At 42.0% G+C, this 6089-nt stretch overlaps 1 long non-coding RNA gene across 2 annotated transcripts in view; it reads left to right on the top strand.

Annotated features, from left to right (window-relative positions):
* LOC107674906 (uncharacterized) overlaps positions 1-6089 on the top strand; it is an 18924-nt gene that overhangs the window by 872 nt on the left and 11963 nt on the right. The window contains exon 1 of one of the 2 annotated variants that reach the window (XR_001632551.1): positions 2373-2383. The exons of the other annotated variant lie outside the window; for it this stretch is intronic. This is a non-coding gene — a long non-coding RNA (uncharacterized LOC107674906). Of the gene's footprint in view, positions 1-2372; positions 2384-6089 lie in introns of those variants that run through there. 2 annotated transcript variants of the gene reach the window in all.

The following is a 6089-nucleotide window of genomic DNA, read 5'->3' as shown; positions in this document are numbered from 1 at the left end:
CAGAGGTGTCAAATTTCACGGCTCTGAAATGGCCGCCGAGTTGAGAGACATGTAATCTGACCAATTGCAGTCCACAAGCGAATACAGATCTCTATAACATCAGACGCGCTGGCTGAGAGCACTTTTGATATGGAGAGCGCGTCTCTGGAAGAAGCGCATCTATTGCGCAATCTGGACAAAACGCTATATATCTCACCGATGAAAGCAAGCAGAAACGTGAAAATGGTATTGTTTGAAAGAAGAGATCCTAATCTAAAAGATAATATAGAGTATATAGATATTTGTGGCTGTTTGCGGCTGACTGAAGCAGTGCTACGAGTATAAATGTAAATTCGCTCAGAGGTGACCAAATTTTACAAGATCATTCGATCTGTGATTGTCACACAATGAAATAATCTACATCGTCAAATTCCTGAGAATGAGAGCTTTCTTGTGATATATGACTTGACTTTTTTGTGAAAAATATATAAAATACACATACTTCGTAAAAATTATTCGCAATGGTTAGGCGGAAATTCGTGTGTGGGACGAATACATTTCTAAGCTTAATTTTACTGCTTTATGAATATAAAAACCAAAAGGAATGGTATTCTTTGTAAAGCAGACACTCCAAGCTTTCAAATGAACCCATATATGGGCTGATACCATATAAGGAAGGCTATGTAAATGAAGCATAAACATTTTAACGCGATTTTGGACCCGTATCTGGGTTCGCAGAGTTTAACTGGTTTTAACACAATACACAAGAGACACAAATATATATACAGGTATATATACAGTTTTTTTTTTTTTTTTTTCTCATTATACCTTAATTTCACAGCTGATTCGTCTGTGGTAGTGGTATTACTCTTAACTAAAATGATTATTACTTTGAAAAAATACTATAAAATACCTAAAATAAAATGTATAAAAAAAAACATATTTGCTGTGACATATTATGTTATTTGTTCATTTTATTATCAAAGCTTTTTTTATTAAAACGTATGTTATTTCTGCTAGAGGCCAAGGCAACATTTTTCATTTGCATTTAGTTTGAAGTACTAAAATAACTAACAATTAAAACTTCATGAAAACTGTAGAGACGTTTAAAAATATATATATTAAAATGCCAAAAACACACAACAAAATTAATAAAACTTTAACTAAAATATAACAGAAGATATTAAAATACAATTTTATTTTAAATATTAACAAAAGTTACTTTTAACAAAAATTGCTTAAATTAAATAATCATTGAAAGAAAAAAAAAAGTCAAAAAAGATAAATATACAAAACAAAATTACAACTTTAAAATAAAAACTGAAAATATAAAAATATGATCTTGCTCTAGATAACATGCCATGATACCATGTCAGTGATACTAAAGTAAGGTGACTGTCTATTATCCAGTGCTTCAATGAAGATCTGTGTCATTCTTTCAGCACCAGTGATGATCCAGTGAGATCTTTCTCCAAGTCGCATGGATAATGAACCATATGACTCTCTTCATTTCACCTCATTCAGTGAAAAACTCCATAAAGTTGCTGAGGCTGCATTTCTGTATTTTGCTGAGATTCCTAGAATCATCAAAATGACCTCGTTTCAAGGCCTTTGATTTCTCCTTCTGAGAGTATATACTGTAGTGTAAGTGTATGTTTCTGATAAGGACATCGGTTATTGTGAGCCGTAGCACTTGTGTTGTTGTGGCAATTAGTCACTGGTCATTAGCTGTTATGAAACAAAAGTTATTTTAGTCATATAAATGGTTCCGTTCGGTGGCGCAGCCACTGTAATGTATTCTCAGAAGTGTAATTATAAAATGTTTTGATATGGTACATGCTGGTCTCAAGAGCTGACATTAAAAAGCCTGAAACATATTGTTCTGTTGAATATGATTAGTGAGCAAAATAATGCACGACGGGTTGAAAGCAGTGCAATATTATGATTTGTCTACCGTACATTGTTCTCGTGACTTTTGCATATTGTACTAATGAATGTTTTAAGCAAACATTTGCAGGTCGCTTCACTTGCTGCTGGTTTTGCTCCAGACTTTTCTCTCAACACTTTGCTAAGCTCCGCCCATTTGGTTACTATCTCTCGCTTAGACGAACTTCACAGACCATCCCATAGGAGTGTATTCGCATTTCCATAAACAGTGGATATTTTTACAGATATTACGGATATTATTCGAACATGGGCTGGAATGAAGTGTGACATTGTGAAGTGTTGCAAAGTCATTTTTCTCAAACAAATTGGTAAATTACACAGTAACATGATTACAAAGTGTGGAGACTGAATCAGCATGAAGAAAAAGAGAAAAGCTTAGTTTCAACGTGATTACAGCTGATAACATTAGTGTAAGTGAACAGAACTCTTCCTAACGTTTCATAACATGTTTACTATGGTACTGTGAAGCCTTTTGTTACACTCTAATTACCTCAATTAATACATACAGTAGATGCAATTACATTATATTATTTAAATTAATGTGTGTGTTCTTAAATGATGTCCAACATGTTCAGGTTGGAATGAAGAAAACACAAACTGTACTGTAATTTCAACCACCAGTGTTGGGGAAAGTTACTTTTAAAAGTAATGCATGACAATATTGCGTTACTCCATAAAAAAGTAACTAATTACATTACTTAGTTACTTTTTATAGAAAGTAATGTGTTACGTTACTTTTGCGTTACTATTTAAATCTGGATAGGGCTTGCTTGTTTGTTTTTCAAATAAAAAAGTTAAATTTTTGGTAAATATTAAAACCTTTTCACACCACGGCGTGACTGCCGCTGCAGTTGCCATATCCCCTAGGAGGCTCTGAGACTGTTTCAGTGGGACCGCCATCCTGCTCTTGAACATATTCAGGCAGTTCAACACTGACTAAGCACATCCCTTCGTGAGGCGTGCTTGACCGAATCCAACTCCATACCGAGAAAAGAGATCCTCTGCGTCGAGGAGAGTTTGCTCTTTTCGCAGTTGACCCGAAGGCCCAACCGGCTGAGGTGTGAGAGCACCAAGTCCCTGTGTTCGCACAACTGATCCTGAGTCTGAGCCAGTATGAGCCAGAGGTAGTTGAGAATGCGAATTGCCTGCTCTCTCAGGGGAACAAGGGCTGCCTCCGCAACTTTCATGAAGATACGAGGCGACAGGGACAGCCCAGCAGGACCTTGTTCTGATATGCTCGTCCTTTGAATGAGAACCGCAGCAATGGTCTGTGGTGCAGAAGGATTGACACATAAAAGTATGGGTCGATCTCTGCAAACCAATCTTGGGGACGGATGCACCTGAAGATGCGTTTCTGCGTCAACGTCTTGAACGGTAACCAGTGAAGGGCCCGTTTCCAGACACGCAGGTCCAAGATCGGTCAACCCAGAGACAGAGAAAACCGCTCTCCTGTCAGAATTTTTCTCCACCCTGCCCTCCCCCGGGGGAGGGAGAGGTGCATTCACCATCCCCCAAAGGGCAGTTCCCTCTCTCTCTGGATCGCCCGTCCCGGGGCCTCTTGCTCTTCTGCTCACCACCAGGTTTGATGGAGGCCTGGACGGGGGGCCGCCCTCAGCGATGAGCAGGCTGGGGCGCTGCGGCCGGCGGACGTGTGGAGGCAGCAGCTGCCCGCAGGGGCAGGACATGTCAGATCGCCTCAGTCTGCTGCTGTGCAGCCGAGAACTGCTGGGCCACATTCTCGACTGTGTCACCGAAAAGGCCGGTCTGGGACACAGGGACCTTGAGGAACCGAACTTCACGGTGTCCCTCATGTCGGCCAGACACAGCCAGAGATGGCGCTCCTGGACCACAAGTGTGGACATCGCATGACCCAGAGAACTCGCAGTGACCTTCGTCGCTCGGAGCGCGAGGTCATTGCAGTTCGGAGCTCTTTCAGAACTTCCGGATCATGACCACCCTCGTGCAGGTCCCTCAGTTCTTTAGCCTGAAGAACCTACAGTAATGCCATAGCGTGTAAGGTGGAGGCAGCTTCTACACAGGCATCGCCGGACAGACCAGAAGAGTACCTACAGACCCGGGAGGGGAGGCCCGGTTTGCCCTGCCGGGTGGAGGCGGTATCAGGACACAACTGCATTGCAACCGACCGCTCCACCGGGGGGACCCCCGTATACTCCCTAGCTGCACCACCGTCGAGAGTGGTGAGAGAGGAGGAGTTAGCAGGTCGGTTTCCGCCAGAAAAAGGTGCCTTCCACGACCTGGTAAGCCCCCTCATGCACCTCCGGGAAGAAAGGCATTACGGGGCACTGAGAACCAGCGCTGGCCACCCCGAAGAACCAATCGTCCAGCCTTGAGGGCTCGGGACACGGTGGAGATTTCCACTCGAGCCCTACCCTCACGGCGGCCCGGGAAAGCATAGCCGTCATTTCCGGATCCGATTCAGGCATTGCCACAGTCCCAGAGGGCAGCAGCGCAGCCGAATCTTCCTCTCCAGAAAGCTCCTTCTCACCCTCCTATGCAGCGATCGACATCTGATCGTCAGGAGGAGCGCCGAAGGATACTGCTGGTACGCTCCTTGTAGAAGGCCCAACATGTTCCTTTGGCAGCTCAACTGGTTGCGGAGTGCAAGAGGAGCGATGGTCCCCTGAGGATTGGTTCCCTGGAGGATTTGCCATCACTGTTACCCTCAGACCACCCGTGTTACTGCCTGAAGTAGATGACTCATCCACGAACACCACCTCCGCGTGCTTAATGCCCAGACACGTGAGGCAGCGATCGTGTCCATCATCCGACACCAGGTAACGAACACATCAAGAAACGCACGGGTAATACGTTGTCTGTAGCAAGATGCAACGTCGTCTTTACAAAGACACAACGTCGAGTTTGCCAGACGCAACATCGTCTTTAAAAAGACGCACCCGTGAATGCTCTTTTAGGGAAAAAGCTCTTTCAGCGTGCTGAAGCGCACAGGGGAGATGGCCGCCTGCAACACAAACAGGGGGTAGTGCAGCCTGATGTGTGCAACCCACTCGACACGGGAAGCGAAAAGCTGGTATGCATTGCACCGGCTGCCTTTTTATGCTCATGCTGTGGTCAGCGGCAGCTGGATACAATCATCGCATGCCAATATGCATTGGCTCGTTTAGTTTACACTTGAAGTGGATTGGTCTCTCTAAGCGAGATCCCAATTCGTCGGTCACTGACGTGACGTCGAGAGTGACCGACTGAAAGGGAACCTTGTTTCACTATAATAAGTGCCCTGGTAACAACATGTTATTGTATTTTTAGATATTTTCTGATTTGGGTTATTTGGTTCATTTGAAAAGACCAAAAGCTTGTCTGATAATATGGTGTAGAGGATTGGTCAGGGATTAACAAATGATAATTTAGTATTTGTGATTGGTGAGTGCAGGGTTAATATACATAAGGTTTTTTGTTTTTGTTTTTTGTTTGTTTTCTGAGCTAGTTGCCAAGGGGGGGATGATGAAAACACAACAAAATTACTAAAAAATAAATTTAAATTTAAATTTAAAAATAAATTGGAAATATATAGAAATAAAAACTAATTCAAAATAAGAATTAAAAACTAATAATAATTAATAATAGTACCTCAAAGATACTAAAATAACACAACCACACATTAATAAAATAACCACACATTACTGAATGTGTTTTAAAATTACATTAACTAAATTATAATATTGAAGAAACATTTAAAAAGTGTTTGTGAAACAAACAAAAAAAGTATTAATAATAATATCAATCATCATCATCATTTTATTCTACAGTACAGATGCCTTAATTACTTTATTTTCAAGCGTTAAACTATCTAGCTTTTATTTCGTTGGAAAACTACGGGGAGCCCTTGGTTTATCTTTAAAGGGGTCATATGATGCGATTTCAAGTTTTCCTTTCTCTTTGGAGTGTTACAAGCTGATTGTGCATAGATAAGATCCCTGAAGTTGCAAAGACTAAAGTCTCAAAACCAAAGAGATATTCTTTATCAAAGTTAAGACTCTGCCACACCCCCCTAAAACGGCTCGTTCTAACACGCCCCCACATATCTACTTCACTATGTGGAAATATTTGCGTAATGCCGCCCAAATGTGCATGCAAAGAAAGAAGGCGTGGTTTCAGTAACCGCAGTTAGTGTTGAAGCAGCCATG

Source organism: Sinocyclocheilus anshuiensis, unplaced genomic scaffold (genome assembly GCF_001515605.1).
Source record: "Sinocyclocheilus anshuiensis isolate Anshui unplaced genomic scaffold, SAMN03320099.WGS_v1.1 scaffold1045, whole genome shotgun sequence".
NCBI classification, from domain to species: domain Eukaryota; kingdom Metazoa; phylum Chordata; class Actinopteri; order Cypriniformes; family Cyprinidae; genus Sinocyclocheilus; species Sinocyclocheilus anshuiensis.
This window is presented reverse-complemented; position numbering and strand designations above follow the sequence as displayed.